General features: G+C 34.3%; 1 protein-coding gene across 1 annotated transcript in view; it reads left to right on the top strand.

Moving 5' to 3' along the window:
* The window catches only part of TRHDE (thyrotropin releasing hormone degrading enzyme), a 362821-nt gene that overhangs the window by 217223 nt on the left and 132477 nt on the right, over positions 1–13121 (top strand). The window lies entirely within an intron of this gene.

Below are 13121 nucleotides of genomic sequence, written 5' to 3'. Positions count from 1 at the left end.
TTTGGCTATTATTGATAGTGCTGCTATCAACATTGTGGTGGGGTGCCCCTTCAAATTACTATGTTTGTATCCTTTGGATAAATATCCAGTAGTGCAATTCAAGCATGGGGCTTGAACCCACAATTGCAAGATCAAGAGTCACTTGCATGCTCTACTGACTAAGACAGCAAGGTACCCCCATCTCTTGCGTTTTTGTTAGTAGCCATTCTAACAGTTATGTAGTAATGTCTCATTGTGGATTTGGTATGCATTTCCCTGATGATTAGTGATGCTGAGCACATTTTTATTTGATCAATTTTCTGTCTTCTTTGGAAAAAAATGTCCTGTCACATCCTTTGCCCATTTTTTTCCCTTTGTCCATTTTTAATTAGATTATTTGTGGGGCTTTTTGGCTATTGATTTGTGTGAGTTCTTTGTACATTTTGTATGTATTGCTCCCTTATGCAATATATATTTTGTGAATATTTTCTTCCATTTTGTATGTTGCCTTTTCAATTTATTGGTTCTTTGCTGTGCCAAAGCTTTTAGTTTGATGTAGTCTCATTTGTTTATTTTGCTTTTGTTGCCTGGGCTTTTGTTGTCTTATCTAGGAATTCATTGCCAAGACTAAAGTCATGGATCTTTTCCCTTATGTTTTCCTTTAGGAGTTTTATGGTTTCAGGTCTTACATTGAAATATTTGATCCATTTTTAGTTAATTTTTGTGAATGGTGTAAGATAAGGGTTCAGTTTCATTCTTTGGCATAGGGATATCCAGTTTTCTCAAGACCATTTGTTGAAGAGACATCTCATTGTGTGTTCTTACTGCTCTTGTCACAAATTAGTTGACCACAAATGCTTGGATTTATATCTGGACTCTCTGTTCTTTCTGCTCTACTGGTTCTTTGTAACCAGTTTTTGTTTTTGTTTTGTTCTTGTCTTTACATTACCATACTGTTTTGATCACTATAGCTTTGTAAGGTATTTTGTATGAGGAAGGGAGATACCTCCAGCTTTGTTCTTTTTTTCTCAGAGTTGTTTTGGCTATTTGAGGTCTTTAGGATATGGAGATCTCTCTCTCTCTCACTCTCTCTCTCTTGATATATACTCTTGATATATAGAAATATAGATATCTGAAAAAAGCCATTGGAATTTTTATAAGGATTGTATCGAATCTTTAGATCGCTTTGGTTGGTATAGAGATTTTCACAGTATTAATTCTTCCAATCCAAGATCATAAGATATCTTTGCATTTATTTGTGTCTTTGTAAGTCTCTTTCATAACTGTCTTATGGTCTCAGTGTAGAAGTCTTTCATCTCCTTGGTTAAATGTATCGCTAAGTATTATTTGCCTTTGTTGCTATTGTAAATGGGATTGATTTTTAAATTTCTCTTTTAGATAGTTCATTGTTAGTGTATAGAAACATGACTGATTTCTGTATGTTGAATTTGTATCTTGTAATTTTACTGAATTAATGTATTAGTTGCACTTTTGGTGGAGTCTTTAGGGTTTTCTATATCATCTACACAAAGAGATCATTTTACTTCTTTCTTTTTGACTTGGATACATTTTATTTCTTTTACCTGGTTGGTTTGGCTAGGATTTCCAGTACTGTGTTGAATAGAAATAATGAGAATGGGCATCCTTGTCATTCCTGATCTTAGAGGAAAGGATTTTAAGTTTCACCACTTTGTATGATGTTAGCTATGGGCTTGTCTTCATATCTATGTATCTTTAAGTACCACTGTATGCTTTAAGTACCACTAAAATACTGTCCTTCCTGTGTGTTTTCAAGTGATGATAGATCTACTGGATTTTTCAAAGAAGATTTTACAAGAAAGAAATTTTACAGCTATACTGAGATATAATTAAAATACAGTAAATTGTACATGTTTAAAAGGTATAGTTTGATATAGTCTGACAAATGTATACACAGTGAAAACATCACCATGATCCAGTTAATGAGCATATCTATCAAATGTTTTCTCATGCCTCTTTTTAATCACTTTCCCATTATTACTGTTTCCTCCATTGATCAACTTTGTCACTATCAATTAAATGCATTTTCTAGAGTTTTATATAAATGAAATCATACACATGTACTCATTTTTGTCTGCTCTCTTTCACGCAATGATTCTGAGATACATTCATGTTGTAGAATATATGGATATAATACAATTTCTGCATTCTCCTGGATATTTGGGTTGTTTCTAGTTTTTATCTGTTTCAAATAAAGCTGCTATGAACATTTGTATGCAGCTCTTTGTATGTATATTTGCTTTTATTTCTCTTGGGTAAATACCTGGAAGTGGAATGTCCGGATGATATGATAGGTATGTTCAATGTTTTAAGACTGATGATCTGTTTTTCACTGTAGTTGTACCATTGTACCATGGTATATTCCTGCTGAACCTGTATCAAAGCTCTACTTTCTCCACATCTTCACCAGCATAAACATGTTATAATCAGTTCTCTTAATTTTAGATATTTTTAAATATATAATATATGATATAATATAATATAATATATAATATATAATTTATAAATAAACACATTTTATTTATTTGAGAGAGAGAGAGAGAAAAAAAGAGAGCATGAGCCAGGGGTTCGAGGGGCAAGAGATGCAGACTCCTTGCTGAACAGGGAGCCCAGCATGGTGCTCAATACTGTGACCCCAAGATCAAGACCTGAGCTGAAGGCAGATGCTTAAATGACTGAGCCACCCAGGCACCCCTAATTTTAGGTATTGTAATGGTATCTCACTGTAGTTTTATGTAACATTTCCATAACAACTAATGATACTGACCAGTTTTTTCACTTGCATATTTTCCCTCATGTATCTACATTACAGAAGAGTCAGTTCAAATCCTTAGCCCATTTTTTTAATTTGATTGTTTTATTACTGAGTTTCTTTTAAAAAAAGGTTTTATTTATTTATTTAAGAGAGAGTGTGAGCAGGGGGAGAAGCAGAGGGAGAGCAGCAGACTCTGCGCTGAGTATGGAGCCCACTGTGGGGCTCAGTCTCAAAACACTGATATCATGACCTAAGCCGAAATCAAGAGTTGGACGCTTGACACACAGATTCTTCATATACTCTGAATACAGAATCTTTATCAGATATATGATATGCAAATAATATTTTTCCCAATTTATGACCTGACCCTTATTTTTATAATAGTGAATTATTTCATAATTTAGAAATTTTGCATCTATGTTGAGGGATATCAGTCTGTAGTTTTGTTTTCTTATAACATCTTTTTCTGGTTTTGTTTTCACTATAATGCTAGCCTCACAGAAACTATTACTTTTTTTTTTTTTTTCAGTTTTCTGGAAGAATTTATGTACATTTTATGTTCTCTTATTGTTGTTGTTAAATATGTGCTAGTATTTACCAGTATAGCAATTTAACCAATACAGCCTGGAATTCCTTCCTGGGAAGATTTTTAACTAGTAACTTAATTTTGATAATATTAGCAGGTTATTCAGATTATTTAAGCTTCTTGAGTAAGCTTTGTAGTTTGAATCTTTTCTAAGATTTGGCTCATTTCATCTAAGAAGTTTAATTTATTGGCATCAAGTTGTACGTGATATTCTTGTATCCGTTTAATAACCACAGAATCTCTAATAATGTCACCTCTATAACTCCAGATATTGTTAATTTTTGTCTTGTCTTTATGTAGCTAGAAGTTTATACACTTTATTTTCTGAACTCAGGCCTTTGATTTAATTAATTCTTATTCTTCCTTTCTTTTTAAAAAATATTTTATTTCTTTATTTGAGAGGGAGGGAGAGAGAGAGAGAATGAGAGGAGAGAGGTCAGAGGGAGAAGCAGACTCCCTGCTGAGCAGGGAGCCTGATGTGGGACTTGACCCCAGGACTCCAGGATCACGACCTGAGCCAAAGGCAGTCACTTAACCAACTGAGCCACCCAGGCGCCCTTACTCTTACTTTCTATGTCATAGATTTCCTGTCTCATCATTACTATTTTCTTCTTTTTTACTTTGGATTTAACTTACTCTTTTTTATGGTTTCTTTAGGTGTAAATTCAGGTCATTATTTGGAGACATTTCTTTTAGTTCAGATGTTTATTCCATAAATTTTCTCTTAAGTGTACTGCCTAAAGTATGCCTCAGATTTTGATACTTTGAGGTTTCATTTTCATTCACTTTAGGATAGTTTCTAAATTCTCTATTTGATTTTTTAGTTGCCCCATGCGTTATTTAACTTGTGTTACTTACTTTATGAATATTTGAAGATTTTCCAGAATTTTTTTTCTGTTATTTATCTCTTATTTAATTCTGTTGTGGTCAGTTAAACATATTCTGTATGACTTGAATTTTCTTAGAGTTGAGGCTTGTTTTATGGCCTAGAATTTGATGTCTGCTAGTAAATGTACCATATGCTCTTCAAAAGAATGTGTATTCCACTGTCGTTGGCTGGAATATTTTACAAATCTCACGTAGGTCAAAATGGTTGATAGAGTTTTTCAAGTTTTTTATATCCTTACTGATTTTCTGTCTACTTATTCATCATGCTTTCTTGATGAGCCCTCATTGTTTGAATTCACTCACATTATCCCGAATCAAACATCTAAAAATTTAGTGAAAAATAGTGGCTCAGGTACTGTTGGACTATCTGAAAAATAATCTTCAAATGTAAATTTGGAAAAATAAATATTAGAGCAATTTGACTGAATTATCAGGGACTTTATTTTGAGAATCTCTGTATCAGGCCTTGATGTACACCTTGTCCCTTAGTCTAGGTCTCTGTTTGGCTTCTCTCAGGCTCTTCCTATTAGATAAGTTAGTTTGTAGATAATATGCAATAACCAGTTTAACTTTGTAGGTAGCATGGGTAAACCATATCATTTTGGGATGTATGACAGTTGATATAGATAATTGTACAGGTATAAGTAAGATCAGCAGTTAATGTTTGTTGCATGCTTCTTGGTGCCAGGCACTGTGCCAAACTTTACATTTATTAACTCATTGAATTCTCATAACCCCCTTATTTTATGGTAATTTAAATGATTCTCTTTTTAAAGATGAGGACATTGGGTCTAACAATAATATGTTTCCCAGGAACTTAAGTTCCAGAACGATTGTTCTTAAACACTACCATATTTTATCAGCCAGTGTGGCTGGAGCATTCATTCAGAATAATTTGATAAGCTTCTGCTCCTATTCCAGGGACTGTGTGCTAAGTAATAGGATGTAACAATAAGGCACAAAGGAGAGAAAGCATATAAGTAAGTCAATGCAGTAACTGAGTATTAGTAGCAATATAACCATTTTAAATGTGGATACCTAACTCAAACCATCTGAAGCAATAAAAAGGAATTTGTTGACTGAATAATTGATAAATCTGAGATGTAGTAGTAGTTTTAGTAATGGTTGACTCCAGATATTTTAACAATATCATCAGAAATCTATCTTTTATCAGCTTCTTAGCTCTTTTTCTCTATCTAGATTATTCTTAGGTGACCTCAAAGAAATTAGGCTGGTAGAATCTTCAACTTTGTGATCCTAATGAGCTCAGAGAAAGAGCAAACTTCCTTTATCACAACAGAATCTATAACTGTTTCCACAAAGGGCTATGATCACTACTGGCCAATCCCTGTGTCCAAAGGATAAACAATTCCTACAGATATTCTGACTAGCTAGTACGGGTCATGAGCTCATCCTTCGGCATAAGAGATAAATCACATAATTAATAGGCCCTTGGGATCACCTGAAGGAGGGTTTCCAAAAAAAAAAGGAAAAAAAAGATAGCTAGAAAAAGTAATGGATGTCAACCTCAGAATTTTAGGTGTTATGATAAAAATATGTACAATGTATAGCTGCCAGGGAAAGGGGGAGCAGAGTGACAAAAAGACAAAGGAGGACCATTCTATCGAGGAGGTTTAGAAAAGGAAGGCCCTGTTGCTCCTTGATTGAATGGAACATCAAATTCAACATGGTTATAGAACAGCGAGTGTTTGGGGCAATAGGCAGGCTGAGGAGATAAGCCCTTAAGAACTGGAGGACCTCTTGTATAATACTAAGAAGTTTGATCTTTATCCAGGAGGCTGAGAAGAGCCAACAAAGAGTTTCAAGCAGTGGAGTAACATAATTAAAATTGTATTCTAGAAGGAATATTCCTAGAGGTATGAAAGGTTAAAATAATATGATAGATCTAGACATCTTAGAAAAGGTTGTAATGACTGGAGTTGTAGTATATAAAACTTATTATTTTTTGTATTGTAGTATGTGGTACTTAATAAAAACTTTTTGCTAGTCCTTTTCTCTGCTCTATTCCCTGAAGATCCCTGTTACTAAACAACATTAACCTCTGCCAACAATCAACCTCTTATTGCATCGGTGCTTTGTTGACTTATCATGTCTTGTAATTATTCCCTTAATAATTATTCAAATTATTCCCATTTCTGTTTTTTTGTTATTCCTCCTGCATAGTAATTTCATTACACTTTAAATAACTTTTTTGAATAGAAATGTATTATGGGGTAGAGAATATTATACAGAAATAAATGTTAGAAACCAATAGACCAAATACTAATTTTTGTAGATTTGAATTTAAGAACTGAGTGGTTTTGAATAAATACTGAGTGATGTTCAGTACAGATAGTCTCAAAGCCAGGCTTTAAAGAAAGATAAACTCCTAAAATTGCATACATATTTTTAGAATGGGAAGAGAAAAATGCGAGAGATAGTCTATTAAAAAAATTACATCCCAGTGAAATAACAATTTTCCATTTTAATATTAATTGAAAATGTAGGTGCTTTTTCCTAAAGTACAGTGGAAACAGGAAATACTGTCCATAGATAAAATGACCGGAAAAGATGGATTGAGATAGTCTCTTTGCTCTAAAAGCACAAAGGGAAATAAGAATCAATGACCCAATGACCTGGATGATGAAAGTGAGCGAATGCTTATTAAATTTACATATGATGCCAAATTGAAGAGAATTGCTACAAGCTTGGGAGAGAGAACGAGATTGCCAAATGACTTCAGCAAACTTAGACAGGATCCTTTAAAAGCAAGAACACTTTTGAACAATTCTTGTATCAAGGCTGATATATTTTATGAAAATCCCTGTGTGGCTAATGAGGAAGATGTGTACAATTTCCATCATCTTTAGAAATAAATATGAAAAGGCCAGTCATTTGCATGTGTTGTCCTTTCCGATAACATGCTTCCCATCCACTGTAACGTGTCAGCTGGGCCGCGATCAGAACACAGAGAAAGCACATACCAACTCTACAACCAGAGCAGGTCATTTCTGCAGAAAACAAAAACATAAAACAGTCACTTCCTTCAAGAATATAACCCAGTCATAGACATAAAACATATGAAATAAAAACAGAAATTATACTAAGACTAACAGTAACGCACATCGCTCACTTAATGAGTACTTACTATTTACAAGGCATTTTGTGAAATGCTTTGCAGGTATTATCCCATTGATCCCTAATAGAATACTTGGAATGTAGGCATTTCTAACCCGTTTTACTGATGAGGAAACTGAAACTTAAGAAATGAAGTGACTTCTACAGGGTCAGACATCTAGCAAGTGAACAAGCCAACAATTTGAAATCAGATCTATAACACTTTTCACAAATAAATATATTTTAAGGCAGGTTATGGTATGAACCATCTCAGTGGATGACCATTTTCAAGTTCCAGCCATCTTCATTTCTCTCTTTCTGATCTTATTTGTCAAGAAAACTTACTGTCTCTGCTGTCAGAGTATTTCCAGTATTTATACTTTCTCATCCCCCCTGACTTCATCTCTTATTACTGTCTTTTCACTCATGGTCCTCCTGTTCCCCCAACTCTTTTGCTTTCCCTGAAATCCAACTAAACTCCCTCCCACACTAGGATGTTTGAACTGGCTGTTCCCAAGGTAAAGACTGATGTTCCTCCAGATGTTACCATGATTCTAACCCTGTTTTCCTTCAAGACTTCACAGAAATGTCACGTTCTCAAAGAGGGTGCCCGTTTTAACACGTCAGCTGACACCCTCATTTTTTTCTTCACTCATTTCTCCTATTCTGATCCACTTACTGTTTGGGGCTGTTTAGCGATCACCTTCTAACATGTTACACAATTTTCTCAATATTGTGCTTACTATATTATCTGGCTTTCTGCTTTCCACCATTGAATGTGAGCTTCATAAAGGGAGAGGGTCTCTCTGTGTTTTTCATTGTTTTCCAGTACTTGTTATACTGCCTGCGTATAGTAGGCACTCACTAAGTATTTCTTGAGTTGAATTAAAGTAAATGTAAGGAAAGTGATATAAACGAAACATTATGATGTTTCAGAGGGAAAGATCCCATCTGTTTATAGGAATTAGGAAAAAGAGTTGGCACTTGAAATAGGATTAATGAGTTTCAGATATATTCCATATGAATTCCAGAGGGGGAAGAAAGATTGTGTTGTCCAATCATTCTGGTTCCTAATGGGTTCTGTCACATGTGGCCTGACCCCTGAGCCCTAGACCTCATGGGACCCCTTTCTTGTGAGCTCAGCTCTTCTCCTGCTATCTCTGCATTCTCCTGCCTCAGGCACATTAGCTTCCTGTTCGACAAGTCTTTCCAGCCCCTGCTCTTCTAAACAGATCGTTCTTCACAGCTTCGATTCTTACTCACAGTCCACTACATACACACCATCAAACGAATACAACTGATGACTATTTTGGCTTCTTTGATATATTTGTGCATATTTTATTGTATAGTGTGCATTATATATATATATATATATATATATATATATATAGCTTTGCTATGCATCTGGTATATTATATATATTGATGAACTATAGCACTTGTGGTCACTTCTGTCCAAACAGTTGGATAACAGTGTTTGGGTCAGGTTCCTAATGACAATATACTATTAGTAGGAATAATAGTATTAGTTGGTCTTTGAGGGTCTGCTTTGCCACTGGACATCCATTTAATTATCTCCTTTACTTTCCCGCTCCTGCAAGGTGGGTATAATAATCTTCACTTTACAGAGGCCCAGGGAGTTTAACAGTGTTCACAGGATCTTAGGAGTCAGACCTGGGTTTTATATCTTGTTTCTAACTCATGTTCCTTCCACTTTACCAGGATACTTTCTTTAAGTAATTGCCTCTTAAGTCATTGTTTCAGTAGGAAGTATGGTTTGGGTTTCATATATATATATATATATATACTAAAGGAAGGGATTGTCCCTGAATGAAAAAGTACAGTATTTTTAAAATAAATAATGGACTGCTATATACATAAAAAGAAGGGTTATGCAATCTGGAAGTAATAATCACTGGTTATGATCATCTCAAAAAGAAAATATGAACAGTTTAGGAGATTGAGAAAAATTAAGCAGAGGAGAGAGGCATAGAGAGGGATGAAGGGTGAGAGAGAGAGAGATTGATTTAGAAACAGCTGGAGATAAATTCTATCAGAAAAAAGATAAAGAACTTACATATGTCCAGCCTGGAGGAGAGAGGGCAAAGAGGTGACTTAATAATTGGCTCTAATATATGAATGGTCATTATAGGAAGGCTGCCTGTCAACATCAAGGTCCGAGTAAGATAAATAGCCTTAAATTACAGGAAGAAATTTCAGCTCCATCTAAGAAAGAATTTCTTGACAGAAAAGGGAATGAAACATTTCGGTGTGAAATACCAAGGGTTAGAAAATCTTCATTCTCTGATATTATTTAAAAATAAAGTTAAGATTATTATTAGCAAAATAATTGAAGAAGGGCACTAAAACAATTCCTCCTGAGTCTTGACTTCATAGTATATCATAATCAAATAATATAGTATAAAATTTATAACCTATTAGAAATTTATTTTGTATGCCAATCTTTATGTATCATTCAATTTCTTGAATATAATTGTAGAAGTGTAAATGTAAAGGCTGTAAACTACTTGTGTCTTAGGTAAAAAATGGGGAAATTTAGAGATAATTCCCATACATCTCTGAATCGTATATTGATATCTGTAAATAATTATGGAAAGAATGTCCATGATAGAACATACTTTAGAAATTCCTTCCCTTTATTACCATGAAGCTTATCTTTGTCCTAGGCTTTGAATTACCATTTTTCTAGGCCAGGGGTGATTTTAAGAATATCATGTAAAGGAAATGCCTTTTTGCCCTTGCAAAGAAAATGTACATGGTGGGAGGAGATGACTTTATTGACATTTTTCTGATAAATGCCTTTAGCACTTCCTGGTAAATTATTAATTTGTGCAATTTGCTGATGGAGGCATGTTTTCTTTTGCACATGTGTTTGACTGACTCATCACCATCTGGCTGATGGTTCCTTTCTCTTTTTTTTCTTTCTCAATTCTTAAAACAGCTTGCTTTTTTCTTTTGAGTCACTTGTAGTACATCTTCTCCATTAGCTGTAAATTTATGATTTAGAGTTACTTGACGAAATTGAAAGAAAAAGTACCTACTTGTGGAACTAAGTCACAGTTTCCTCCATCATGTAAAGAATGGATTAATCCTACTGGAAGGATTCTCATACTTTCCTGCCCTTCTGTGTCTCATTGTTTTGATATTAATATTACTTTTGAATTCCTCTGCTGTACAAACTTTCTGTGTTTTTGACTTTGCTGAAATGCTTCAGAAGGTACAGTGTTGGTTTTGACTATTTTTTTTTTTTTTTGCTTTTTTTTTTTGTGAAAGCCAGAGGGGTGATCACACAATGTAAGAAGCTTAAGGGTCAGAGCTGTGTAACTCCTAGCTTGTAGAACTTGCCTATAGGAAATTGTGCTTATGCAGCTTTCTGAAATACTTTCACAACTACACTTTTTCTGAGTGTTTTGTTTATGCAAAAGACTAATTCTAATGAATTTTGCAATGGTTCACTCATGCCAGACTTCATCAGTAGCCAAAATTAAGAACAAAAAGTACCATTTTGATTAGTATAAATGGGAATATACAATGAGAATTCCATTCCTATAAGTTGCTCACCATGTTACTATAGTGATTTTAATTCCATTAGGTGAGGAGGCAGCTATAGTGCATCTCAGAAAGAAAAGGGCTTCTCTTAATAGAATAAGATCCATTCAGTCAGTAGGCCTGTGAATCTTAAAATGTTTCATACAAGATATTCAGGGGAAAATAGCAATTGAAGATAAAAACCAAAAAGAATTGGGTATCAGCCAATGCATAGTCCCCTAGCACATTGGGGATTGCAATGTTTTGAATAGGTTTTCTGGAATAACAACAGGCTTCTATGTTAGTTAGAAAAGGGACAAGTAAAGTTAGGAATAAATTAAGATTTAAAGGATAAACAAGCAAGGCAACTGGAATTAAAGGTTGACATTTTGACAAATGAGAAGTACAGAAGAGGGGAAAGGAGAACAGGAGAGAAATTTCCTTTTCATAAAAAAGAATGTTTGGAGAAAATAGAGAATAAAAAATTCACAATGTAATTTTTGTTTGTGTACTTACAACAATGGAATAGGTTGGAAGAGGTTGAACTGAATTGAATTTTTATGAAGAACAATCCTGAATGGGCTGTATTTTAGCATCTGAGGGATTCACACCTTTTTCCTCAACAGAGCCACCCTCCATTTTTAATCAACCATACATGGTGTGTTTAGATAATATTAAAATCTTTAAGAACGCTAAATAGTTACCAGTGTTGCATGCAAAGTTCAAAAGAGTTATTCCCCAGTTACCCAATTTACCTTTAAGGAGCCTTTTCATTATTGTTCCTTTTACATGGGAACCCAGAGATTCTCTAATCTTATTACTAAAAAAATGTACCTTCTAAGTATTAAACAATGTGCCACTATATTCATCAAAAACTTTTATGTAAGTCTCAATCAGAGTTTTTGTTTCAAAAAGGCCAAATTGTGTCACTATGCTAGGCTGATACAATTCTAGCCAAACAAATAAACAAAAACTCTTTCTGTTTGGCCCATGCCGGCTTACTGAAGGTAAATATGCTATTTCCTTTGAAATAATGAAAATAGTTCTTTGGGCACACTTTCACAGATGTTTTCATGGATTCTTTCAGTGGAGGCTAAGGGCCATTTGATGACCTACTGAGAAAATTATCTAGAGACTACATGTTTTCTATATCCTTTATCATCCATGCTATTGCATATTTCCTGGTAGCACTGAATCAAGTTTTTGATTTTTCTGCTTTTTTTTAAAATGGAATGTCTTACAGCTTTGTTGAGTTGTCTTTATGTCAGTATTAGAAGGCTTGACCGTGATTTCATACAACATTTTCTTACCTTTAAAAAAACAGAAAGATTAAAAAAATACTGATGCTGGCTTTTGTCTTGAGGGCATTTTTCCAACTGGGAGAATTTGAGCATACTTTTCAGGGTTTCACAAAGATAGGAAAAGAAGACAAAGCCTAAGGTGAGAAGTTTAATGGGAGGCCTCCCACAAAGCCAGGACCTTAAAGATCTGTACCTTAGCACACAGGTGAACTAGAAATAAACCTATCTCCTTCCTTGGGGGACTGCAGAGAAATTGTCTGTTCCAAATTTTTCCCTGAATATTTGTGACCACAAGTAACACTTGCATGGCATTGCAGCTCAAGTGAAAATGACCTTGGTATACTTAAACCTCAAGATAGATTTTAATTTAAAATGCTTGTTCCTGCACTAGAGAGGTCCCCAGATGCCAGACGGAAGCTAAAACAAATCCTTTCTAGAAATACGTGCTTTTGTATCACATCTCAAAAGATTTCCACAAATAAATCCCAAAGAAAAAGAGTATCTCACAGTCAAAAATCACTAATCATGCAAGGAACCAAAGTCCTGTGAATCTGAGATAGCTAAAACAATTAAGAACAGAATCATTCATGCAAATAATGAAAATATTGGGTATATGAGACACAGAATATAAAATGGCATGTTAATAAATTTGAGGCAGTAAAAAGAGACTTAGAAATAAAAGCAAAATGCAAGCATATTTTACATGGAACCAATGAGGATTCCTAGAAATTAAAATGTAATAATTACATTTAAAAATACAGTACATGGAGTAGATGATTTATTACAGATTAGAAAGAGCTGAAGAGAGAATTGTAATCAGGAAGATAGAACTGAAGAAACTATCCAGAGTATGGCACTAAGAGACAAAGAGATGGAAAATTCACAAGAAAGGTTAAGGGACAGGAAAG

This window comes from Lontra canadensis, unplaced genomic scaffold (genome assembly GCF_010015895.1).
Source record: "Lontra canadensis isolate GAN:19392208 unplaced genomic scaffold, GSC_riverotter_1.0 scaffold9, whole genome shotgun sequence".
NCBI classification, from domain to species: domain Eukaryota; kingdom Metazoa; phylum Chordata; class Mammalia; order Carnivora; family Mustelidae; genus Lontra; species Lontra canadensis.
The sequence above is the reverse complement of the archived record's forward strand: the minus strand, read 5'-3'. Positions and strand labels throughout refer to the sequence as shown.